This window comes from Protopterus annectens, chromosome 13.part0 (assembly GCF_019279795.1).
Source record: "Protopterus annectens isolate FY-2018-M chromosome 13.part0, PAN1.0, whole genome shotgun sequence".
Taxonomy (NCBI): domain Eukaryota; kingdom Metazoa; phylum Chordata; order Ceratodontiformes; family Protopteridae; genus Protopterus; species Protopterus annectens.
The window spans coordinates 474,630,786-474,642,947 of NC_056747.1; the positions used below are offsets into that span (position 1 = coordinate 474,630,786).

Below are 12,162 nucleotides of genomic sequence, written 5' to 3' on the forward strand. Positions count from 1 at the left end.
GGTAAAGACGCCTCAGACCAGCTTTATATAGACCCATTTGAATTTTAAACAATAATTATAAGGTGTTATTTGGTAAATAGCAATTTTTTTTCAGATGGGATAACTAGTGAGTGGATTAAAATGAAAATATAGTTTGAAAATTTGATAGAATTGAGAGAGAGATATGGAAAGAAGTAATTTAAAATTATTTAAAAGGATTGACAAAAGCTTAAAGTATTGCAGAAGAGGACAGTCACGGAATAGGAAGAGGAGAAACAGCAGAGTGAGAAAGGGAAAACAAGGGAATATTTTTATAAAATGAATGTGTTTAGCAGGTTTGCTATTAAAGTATTTTTTAAAACCACTTCAAAGCACACGAACAAGAAAAAAAAGTAGCACAAAGACTCCGGCAACAAAAAGGTAAAACAGTTATCACCAAGCTTAGATCACCAGTGAGAAAAAAACTAACCAGATGTCCTGTAGAGGTATTAGAGATATATTGGAACTTCTCTGATAATTTGTATAAAGTAGAGGATTGTAGAAACTGAGACATGGTAATATTTAAGCAAGACATAATTATACCAGATGAGGCTCAAGAGTTAATAGCTAAGATAGGAAGAGATGAAAAATTACAAATGAATAAGTAATCGGCCAGGCACTTACAAATTCATAAAAACTGTGCTTTATGTACAGACATTACTTTGTACTTGAGAAATCCAGAAAAGGGCATGTAGGTTTTCTAGAACATTTGGAGACTGTTTTAAGTCTTTCCAAGAGAGGAGTTAAATGATAAAACAAGGGTTATAGTAAGATACCCACATATATATCGTTTCAGCAATGCCCATTTTTTTAATGAGGACATGATAAAATTGTGTTTAGATATATGGATTAAAAAGCGATTCTTATAGTTGTTAATATGTTGGAAAAGACTTGAAAGATATCTCAAAAATGTGAAACTGGAAACTCTTGTATGGATAGTAAGATAACATGCATTGAAAATGTATTTATTCTCTTTATCTTGTATGTAGGTTGGGCCGAATTTAAAAACCAGAAGAGAAGTTCTGGACAAGAATTAATAGACTGAATTTATTTAGGAGGAATAAAATAGCAAGAGTTAAGTGGGTAAGGTTATCTTCCCCACAGAACATGGATTAGGATTACCTGATTTGAAGAAATAGTTGAGGTACGCAGTCAAGATTTGTATACATAACACATGGAGGAAGGTTATTAGTCAGTGGAAAGGAATTCTGATGAAACTTAAGGGGGGACTGCAGAAATAAGGAGAGTGATAGAGTATAGTTTCAGATGCATATTTTTTAAGGCGGAAAGGCGTACAGAATATTACTTTTGTAAAGGAGAAGAAAGTATTCTAAAAACTAAGCAAACAAGTGGGAATGGAGAAAGCTGATTTTTATCAAAATGATTGATTGCAAGTGGGGGAACAAGAGGAGGCTGGGATTTACTGGAGGAAATTAGTAAAGGAATCAATGTATTAGAAGCAATTAACTGGGGAGGGAAAGGTAGTACAGTGGCATGAGACTAAGCAGAGGTTTTGATTGCAAGTTGAGACTGCTTTCTCTATCAGGGATTAATAAGAGTATATGCAAAGAGAACGGAATAGAAGGCTGCTAGTGAAAGAAATCTCTTTGGAGTTTAGTTGAATTTATAACAAACTGTGGTTAAAAAAATAATTAGGGCATTTAAAATGTTGCACTGTAACTATGAGTCAGGAGGTTTGAAAAGATAATGGAAAGGCAATTTTCAAAGGAACAAATGGGAGGATATCTCCGTGGCTTCCAAGTATGAACCAGTGTCCAGGAGGTTTAGAATTTTTCCTTGGAAATATTTGCATAGGTATTTTTATACCACAAGCAGGCTTAAGTTAAAATTTCCTGTTGGTAAGCACCAAGTGACGGAGGTGTAATTGGGAAAAGGGTAATACGGAGCATGTTTTTTGGGAGTGTAAGTAGCTTGCAGTTTTTAAAAATTCCCTTGAGTGCTTTGTCAGAAATGTTAAGGGGCCAAATGGTTATAATCAAGGGGATGATTCTTTTGAGCTATGAGACAGTATCTGAATTGCATAGACACAGGAAAGATCTAACAATGTTTATTGCTGTTGGCTGCCAAAAAAAGCAATTACTAGAAAATTTTAATCAAATTCTAAGGCAAATGTAATAGAAATACTTACTGTTGTAGAAGAGAGAACAGAACTGGAGATAAATTCTTTAGAAAAGGGAAGTTATGGATTACTTGGATATAAATGGAATATGTGAGAACAGTACATGCGCAATAACGTTCAGGAGGTGGAGTGAGGTTTAAGGGAAGGTCGCAATTGAACAATTTCTGTAATGTTGCAGTGAATGAAAATTTAAATCCTATGTAATGTATAATGCATGTGAATCAAAACTAATATTTTTTGTTTGCTGTTAATTTATGCGTTCCTCTGCCATGATAATAAAGGTTTTTAAAAAACAGTACTTTGGAGGGAGGATTTGTCTAATGTAACAGTGGGTCCCTTGTTCTGTTTTGAGCAATTGCAGATATAAACCTGGTTTGAGAGTTTTTGAAGTCTGCTGATTGTTTTAGAATGCTGCTTGTCTGTATGGCCATGTTGCAAAAACATAGTGATCACATGCTTGATTACTTCATTTTTGGCCACACACCAGTGGTAATGCAATTCCTAGACATGCCTAGTAGTGATGCGTTTTGCCTACACCTTGGAGAGTTGCAGAGATGGTTTTATTTAATGACTTTGAGTGAAGGAAGAACATTTAGCTTAATTGGAAAGATAATTGAGTTCCAGTAGATGTCTGATCAAAAAGTGGAATAATCCTAAGCTTAGGAGTTTAAATAGGAGACGTCCGTTAACCAGTGACCATTTTAATTTTTAAGTGTGTAGCAGTGATGCTGTGTTGGGTGACAGGGTAATGAATCAGCAGATTTTGTTGTACATTTGTCATTGTTTGAGGTTCCCTTTAGAGTATGGTGTGATAAATGACTGTCTTATAGCCATGCTAGGAGTTAACTTTTATAGCATTTATCTGATGAGAGGAAATGCAGAATATTTTTAGCTTGGAAAATGATCTTATTGACTTCTGCTTTGGTACTTTTGAGGTAATATGATGTAACATTGGAATTCTAGCTGTGGGGCAAGCCAGATGTCTCAGTAGTGGAACTGATTAATGGTATGTTCCATTTAGTCAGCAAGTCCTACAACTTTCATGTACCAAATGTTATGGGTTTTATTTTGATTGGGTTAAGGAGTAGACTATGCTTTTGCAGCCAAAAGGAAAGAAAGTTGGTCTTTTTTCAGTTCTGTTTTTATTGTGAGTGGAGATAAATTAAAGTGGTAGATTACCATGTCAGCATGCAAGAGTTTGGGTAAATGAGGTTAGTCTGTCCTCAAAAATAGAGGACAGCCATGGTGATAAAATGGAACCTTGCATGTACATCTTTGGAAGGAGTTGCAGAAGGAGAGGTGTTTAAAACTTACTTGACACTGAGAAGATGCTACTAGAAATTTCAGTGAACCATCCAAGGGTCTTTTGACTAATTCCTTTAGCCAAGAAAGTGTTAAGACATAAGTGCACAATGAGGTTGACTGCTTTGTTAGGTATGTGAAAATTGCTGCAGTGAGTTTGCCTTCATCTGTGGTAAGTAGAATGTCTGCTTTGTATTAAGTACTGTCAGTATTCCTTGACCAGAGCAAAAGCTATGTCAATATGAAAGAATGAAGAATTTTGTAATGTTCATTACAAAATGGCAGACTGGTTGAATACTAGCTTTTTGTGAGCTGAAAGACTGGACATGGATCTGAAGTCAGACAAGGATGATTCTTGATATTTTGGTAAGGGAGAAATGATTGCTTGTTTGAGCATTACATTGCTAGAGAAGCAGTGGCTGAAAATGAGTGGGGTAACAAGGTGGTGGAGGTAAATGCCAGTAACCCAAGGAAGCAAGAGGGTGCCTGCACTTTGGGGGTTGTCAGTATCTTCCCTCGTTGTCTTTGTATTTCCTTTGAATTAACTGCTGAGAAGTAAAATAAAAAATTAAGGTGTATGGGGGGGGGGGGGTAAGAATAGTTTGATTAGTGGATGACTCCCCGTGGAGCAGTAGATGATTAGACCTTTCTTCTAGTATGAAATGAACTTGTTATATAAGCCATTAAAATGCATCAAGTTAGATAAAAATTCAGTTAGTGGCTGCTATTTAAACTGCCTGGATACTAGCAAAGGGGAGATTGGAGAAAGTAAGAGGAAAATCATTCAGAAAAGTTGAAGAAAAAGTTCTTGCTGAGAGGAGTCTTGCAGCACTTGAGCAAAAAGTAGTTCCCGTTTCAATGATCGTACAGGAGATGGCTTCCAGTAATGTAGAAGAAAGGTTGGCATGATGATTAAGGTCTTAACTTCACAGATACAAGGTACAGGGTTTGATTCTGACCTCCGTGTATAGTCTGCAGGCTGATAGCCTAGTATTTGCCTATGAATCTAAATGTACTCTGAGGTGTTAAAAATAAGTGGGACACTGAGAATGAAAAAAGGCAGGAAACGGACAAAAGTTGTAAGTAGCTAGCCAAATGAGCTGGTAAAGCTGCTGAAATCTGACATTGAAATGAATGAAAGACTGAACATGAGGCTTTCCAGGAACCATTTCAAAAATATTGAGTTAGAGGACAGTATGTAGAGAGAACCTGAGATTTTCTGCTATACCAGAGAAAACTCTAAGGAACAGACTGCATTAATTTTATGAAAGTACAAATGAACAATCTGGCAAAGGTGTTCTATGGAAGGATTTGTTAAATGAGGGGGCAGGAGCACATCATGTGTATGTTCCAAATTTGCCCATAAAGAAGTAGTCAAGGCCTATACAAGTAACAGCAGAGGAAGGTGCTGTTGACACAAATGTGCCAGAAGGGGAAGGGGAAACGTATTACAAATTGTGGAGACTAGGCAGAGCACCATTGATGTATAGAGATAAAGCCCCAACTACAACACACATGACCCAGATTTAATTAGCAGCTTGGATGTCTTGAGGCACTGGCAAGGGAAGGATGGGTGTGCCCATCATGTGAAGGGAGAGATGAGGGTCGTATATGCTTGACACAAAGCACAGTTACATTTTCCTGGATGAGGCCGGGAAATGGCTGTGGAATGCTTCTTGAGGTGGATGTGGCTGCTGATGTCAGCCATTTGCAGAAGTAAGGGGTGGTTCAGCGTAGTCTCTGAATCGCATACCCAGTCTATATGGTTTCCTAGAGTGCCTGCAGGAGCAGAGAGAATATTAAGTATAAACCACTCCTGTTCCCCACATGACAGTCCTGCCATGCCTCGACCTTATCACTGGCTGTGATGCTTATTGAAGCAAGTCCGAAGGAGGCAAAGATGGGTTGGTAGGCACAGAATGAGGAGAGGCACCAGGGTTTGTTGATGGCCAGCTGTGGGGTCAGAAAAAAGGGGGTTTGGGGATACGAGTGTTTGTAGAAAATTATTATTCTCTTTACAGCAGGCAGAAGAAAACCAAATGTATCTTGGCAGTGTGGATTGTCAAGAGGTAGGAGTCTGCTTCAAGTTGTTGAATCCTCCTGTCAGTATATTTTTTCCTGAAGGATCCAAGATATTTTTAGAAGTGGAACAGGATAAGGAAGAAATAGAAAAAAAATCGTCAACAGAGTGAGAGCCAGACTGCTTTTTGTTCCTCAGTAATAGAGCTCATAGAGAGACTGTCAGGGGAAACCTTTTCCATTATTCCAAAGAAAAATGCTTGAGCAACACAGAAAGCCCAGAAACAGACATAGATGAATGGTGAGAACGTTGGACTTGAAACCAGAGATTGGGTACTAGAAGGTCAAGATCAGGAAGAAGGCAAGCAACAATGTGAAATCAATGAATAAATGTAAGAACCATACGTTATAAAATCCCATTAGATATCATTTAGACATGTGCACTTTGGTTCTACAAGATATGACAGAAGACTGTAAATTTGTTGACTGTGTTATGCTGGTAGAAGGACTCTAAAGCACAAACCCCACTCTGTCATTAAAGTCTACAAGGACACTGAGGGAGCTGAAGAATTAACTGTATTTGGAAAGCAGTAATATTTGTATAAAAATATCGAGATGTAAATTGTTATATTGTAAAGCAGTGCTGTATAATATGCAGTCAGCTGTATTTTCAATGTAAGGTAGGGAGAATTTAATTAGTAACTGCTACATATGCAAATGATGTTAAACTAAGACAGTAGTTTTTCTTGCAATACATCCAGGCTTTATATATTGAAATTAGGAAAAATGGGCTGGAAAGGATAAAGTTGGTTAACACATTGTTGTGAACTTGGGTTTGTGCTGTGTAAAAGTGCACTAATCAGGTCAGTAGAATTAAAAAAGAATTTCTCATTTTATAGAGGTGGATGTCTAGCCTAATGTCCTTTGGATAAAAAAATTCCCTAACCTGTGATGAAAAGCATGAAAAAATGCCATTATTTCTTGCTCTTGCAAAGTTTATTCTGTTGTTATTTTTCCATTAACACCTGATTTTAGCTGTAGAGAAGGGGCAAACAGAACTATAGGAAGTTACTGATTAGAGGTCTTATAATTTTTTTAGGGAAATCTACAAGGGGTCTTTATTGTATTTGCAAAGGTAATATCCTTTTTCCCCATTAGCAAATGCTCTTAAGTTGGAGTCATTAAGTACGCAGATACATACAATCATGAAAGGTATGAGCAGTATAATGTAAGAGAAATGTACAGTGTCATTTTAAAAGGAAACTGGCAAGTTCTATAAAATAAATGAAGTTTGAAACTGTGGGAGGTAAACTGTTTTACACATAGTTGCTGCCCCAATAGCCTTGGTGCTTTAATGCATTGAATATTACTGTGCACAATTTAGTGTTATTTATGGCTAGCCAATGTGCTTTTTCTTAAGGCTAAACTTTAAAGTTTACTGAAGGCACACCTGGGAAGGGGAGTAGAAAAAAGACAGATGTGTGTAAGTGGGAATACAGCCTCTAATATGCTTCAGCATGGTTGACCCCAACTTTAGAATAGGTAATGCCTGTGGTTGCAGCTGTTTGTTTGGGACAGCTGTTGTTTTGTGGAGGGGTAAACTTACTCTTTGAAAAGAGTAGCTTCGTGTGATTATTTTGAGTTAAAAAGGGTTTGGGGGTTCTAAAAATGTGCATTTTGTTTGACTGTTTTTATGAAGTAAAGTTTCTTGGAAAATATCTGTCACCCTGCTGCATCTTGATAATGTGTGCCAACCCCTTATCATATACCTTACCACTGCAAGCAACATCTTAGACACTTAGCATGAACACAGGTACAGCACTAAATATAACCACTTCCCTAATCCTGCTGTATCCCTAATCTGCAAACATGCTTGAATTCTCACACAGGTTCCACTATCCATGGACAAAAGTGAATGCACTGAAGATCAGAACCCCCAAAATGCACTTGCCAAAAAAAAAAAACTGCTGAAAAAAAAATTTGCAGGGGGGCAAGCACCCCACCCCTAACTTGTATATACCAACTCCATGGTCACACAAACTTGAAAAAGGGGGAGATTCTCCAGAAAGGAAATCGCATCCAGCACAACTCGCTGACTGTGATTTCCTTTGATGGAACTCCACTCGTCGACGTGTTGAACTGTTGGCATTTGAAACTCGAGCATTCAGTTTTTGTCCACTGCTAGGTTACCCACATACACTTACACATTAAATCTTTCCTCTTACCTAATTCTTAATTTAATCCTACTACTCACAAATAGCCTAAATCTGTATCTTTACCTGACCCTTCCTCTAACTGTAGCCCGCACACTCTTCCACCTCTAATATGCACTTGCTCACTTTTGTTAGCAAAACACATTTGCTAAAAAATAAAAAAAAAAATAAAAAAAGCTAACTCTGTAATTTACATACATTACACCACACAACACATTACTCAACAACCAGACAAAACATAGCGCACTCATTATGTGCACACTTATATGTGTAATAAAATGTTTTGTGAGGTCATAGAAGTAAGATTAATGTTCAGCTAAAAGTTTAAAAACGACTGTTAAGTCAATTTGCTGGAAATGCTCCTAATGAAGAGAGAGCGAGTATACTTATCTCACCTGTGCAGGGTCGTTTCAAGTCAAGGACTAGACTAAACCATTAGTAATTATAGACATGGAGAAGAGATGCACTTTAATAAAATAATAGTCCAGGACTGCAAGAAAGAAAAAAAAAGGCAGAAAGAGAAGCTCTAAGGAAAAAAAATAAAACAGTAACCTGACACAGAATCTGAAAAAGGAAGGAAAGTGCATAAAAGAAAGTGAGATGCTCATGATGAGACATTTTGCTCGAGCATAATTGACAGAATTTATATTAGACAAGAGGGTAGGAGAGCAGGTAAGAGAAACCGAGTTGATAGACCTGGTTGAAATAACAGTATTCATATCTGTAGTGTTGCTAGTATTTACTCATAGAAGTGCACTGTGTAGAAATGCTGATTGTCTTTGAAACCCTGCTTTGTTTTGTCCTGGAAATTTTAATGTCTCTTTTCTCCTCTCTCACCCTAGATGCTGTTGATGGAATCTGCAAACTTTTTTTTTTTTTAATTGGATTAGGCAGTGAGGAAAGGAAGCTTCGGTGAATGCTGTGCTGAAGGATAGTCACCAAGAAAAATATGTTTTCATTCTCCTTTAGAAAATGTGAAGTGCAGATTATGCTAATAAAGAATAAGATTGCAACTTGAAACTTCTATAAAAGGCAGTAAAATAGCTGCATCTTAAGTGTCTAGAAAAAAAATTTGAGTAAGTTTTAAAGCAGAAAAATGACCATGTTAGTAAATACTGAGATACAAAACATGCTTTTAAAGACCTTGTTTTGAATGGCACAATGAGAGCTACTTTCTGAGAAAAACAAAAAATGTTTTATTATATAAAGAGTTATTTCTAAATGTGTCCTTTTTGCAGAAATGCTGTTTGTCTCAAGAGAAGAGAGTACTTTTTGATTCTTGAATAGTTGTAGCAAAGGGGTTTGCCTTAGTTTAAATCGTGTTTTGGCTGGAATGGTTTTTGAAAGACATTAACAAGAAACAATATAAATAATGTTTAATTTGGAGATGGAACAAAAAGCACACTACAATTAAAGTATTCCTAACCCATGTTTCTTGACTTTTAATTGAGCGCCTGCACTGAATCATAACATAATAATGTTCACTGCTATTTTGAATTTCAATATGGAGAATAATTTCTGTAGCTTTTTCATATTCAGATGTGCATGTGATGGTTTAATGGTGAAGGGCTATGAAGGATTAAGAATGTTCATATGCAGAGAACTAACTTGATAAGAGTTCTGAAAACAGACACACTGTACAAAGCATTCCTCACTTGCCTGTAACACAAATAGTCATAGACCACAGTTGTGCAATATAACAACCCCCCCCCCAGATGTTTTGCACCTGCCAGTTATCAGGCCATTTGGACTTGAGCCCAACATAGGTGCAAGAGATCTGGATGAGCCATCATACAGGCAGCTGTGAGGATGCTTTGTCCCAAGATGTGTGGACAGCATCAGCCCTTGATCCAGCCTGTTTTGCCTAACAGCCCATGGGCCCAGGGGGGGGGGGGGGCTGGATAGCATCAGTAGCCGCCTCTTCTGTCAGTTTCTCACTGATTAACTCACTGGTCCCACACCCTTGCCATTTTCCTGCTGTTTTGATAACAGTCATCCTTAATGTAGATGACCACAGCAATTTTGGTAGACTAACCCTGCTCCCTAGTGGCTGACATGGGCACTGCATCACCATGGACCATCCTTTTACTTACCTTTATATGCATGCTACCACATTCTGAAGGCTACTGTCATTGGCTTGGTATGCCAAGCCTACATTCCCTGGTCTACCAGCTGCTTGTGCGAGTCTGTGATCACTTAAGTAAACCAGGAACCATCTCGTTCTCCTCTGGAGTGGACAAGTTGGCATCATTTCACTCCCAGCAGTCAAGTCTTTTGTCAGCTCCCAGATAGTTTATTGAGCTGTCAGTCTTGTGTTCCATCATGGTTGAGGGAGAGGAAAGAGATGCTGGTATCTGGTGTAAAGATTGCTTGTAGAGTTGTGAAATTGAACTTTCAGAGCCTCTGTGGGCTCCATATCGAATAGTTTAAACCTTTTTATTCTTTTGTCTGAAAAGAACTTGTTTTCTGTCCTTGGTGAGTTCCAGCTTTGGTTTTTGTTCCAGGATCTTGGTTCAGCATTTCCTTCTGGTCTTCTCTGTGATTTTTGAAGTTGTACCAACTTTTGAAGTTTAATGTTGAAGTCCTGTGCATTCTAATAAGGTATATGCTTAAGTATGTTATGAGGTAGTTCTGCTTGTGTATATCTTTAAATCTGACTTTTCTAAGCACTGTTTTGTAGTTAGAAGACTAGAATTTATTTCTGTATTGTGGCAAAACTGAAATGCTTCACAAAATGAGTTGTCTAAGATTAAGTACCCGTTTTGATTGGTTCAGTGACTTGTTTATCCTTTTTTTTTTTGTATACTTTTTGCCTCCATGTCTGCCAACAGTGAAACTTTCCCCATTTCTGCAGTGGCATAAGCAGCCATGGAGTTGGTTGTGTCCCATTGGCATCCTAGCTATGAGGGCAATTTTTAAGTCCCTAGGCCTACCTCTTTGGTAGGGGACTTGCAGCCTACATCTCTACAAGAGACACTAAGCATCTTCATGTACGCTTCTGTGCAACTAAGGAAGACTATTGAATTCACAACTTGATAAGCCAGTTACATGACCTACCCCCCGGCATCACTGCCTTACCTCTGAGAAACTGCATTATTGCATGGTCCTATTCAAGCTGCTCTCCAAGGATAAGTATTTTCATCCTCTCCATGCCAGCTGCAGCAGATGTTTATGCCTCTGAATGCAGGTCAGGTTTTTTTTTTCTCCAGTTTTTTATTGGTCAGAATTTGACATTTTTCTGAGAAGCTCCTAGGCTGTGGGGTGGTCATGCCCCTCTAAAAGTGAACACTATGATATTAATTCAGCTTAATACGAGTACTTGTTTCCTCTCCCCAGACCTTCTGCTTTCTTCGTTGGCATTTGAAATTTTCTCCTCCCCTTTTTTTTGTGATTCACTTTCATTTAAAAGTTCAGATACATAATTGAGATTCATGTGGTGATGTAATTCAAATAATACTGTTTCACATAAACTTTGTTTATATTCATTTTATGTAGATGCAGAGATTTTGGCAGTTAGCACAAAGGATTAATGCTATGAACTGTTAACGAGTTGCTTCTTGTGGTACAGGGCTTGATTCCGTCCGCCTTCATTTGCCGTCTGTGAGACTGTCAGTTGACCAGACAGTGCTTTGTGACAAGTGGGAAATTGGGCTACGCTCCTCAGTTATCTCAATTAATATGATAAAATATACTGAAGCTTAATCTAATACACTTACTAGTATTTGCTTAACATGTTATAAATATGTAATTATTACAGTTGGAATGTTGCAAGATTTATCTACATTTGTCAAAATGTTCTTTTGTACTGCTGCTGTTTACAAATTTGTGTAGAAATATAGCAAATTTAGGCAAGTGATCCTGATTCATGACTGTAGATGTCATTTTTATTATGATTTTGTTAGTCTGCTTCTCATGAAAGAGGAATGGTTTTGAACACTCAACAGTGATCAGATTTGTAAGTATTTCTGTTTTATTCTAAAAGTGAACCAATATAATTGGGATGTAGTAAGCCTTGAATGTCTAAGCTTATTAAGTCAGTGCTACTTTGCTTTATTTTGTTTACGAGATTTTACAGTTTATCCTAATCTAGCAGTCTGGTTGTGGTTAAGGTTTAATGATAGTAGAATTGGTTTAATTTTGTATGATCCTAAAAAGACTGTAAATGGCTTGTTTGGGCATGTAACTGAGCATGATGAAATTTTACTGTTGATATAAGATGAGGTTTAACCAACATTTTTTCTTAGGTTTCCATGTGTCCTAGTGCTGGCCAGTTCTGGGCACTTGCCGTATCAACCATGCCCTATGTACGAGACTTTGGCAAAGAGTTAGTATAAGGAAGCTATTTCTGTTGTATGCTTATTTAGCATTGTTCATTGTTGAGGTGTTTGCTTATTTATGGTTGAGGGAGAAGAAATAGATGTTGGTGTCTGGTGTGGAGATTGCTGTAGAGTTGTAAAGCTTAACTTTTGG

The 12,162-nt window shown here is 37.5% G+C and overlaps 1 protein-coding gene across 5 annotated transcripts in view; it reads left to right on the plus strand.

Moving 5' to 3' along the window:
* Positions 1-9,025, plus strand: part of FKBP6 (FKBP prolyl isomerase family member 6 (inactive)) — a 1,232,999-nt gene extending 1,223,974 nt beyond the window's left edge. For all 5 annotated transcript variants that reach the window (XM_044054115.1, XM_044054116.1, XM_044054114.1 and 2 more), the window contains exon 9: positions 8,535-9,025. The gene's annotated coding sequence lies outside the window, so the exon portion shown is untranslated. The remainder of the gene's footprint in view (positions 1-8,534) is intronic.
* The last annotated feature ends 3,137 nt before the right edge of the window (positions 9,026-12,162 follow it).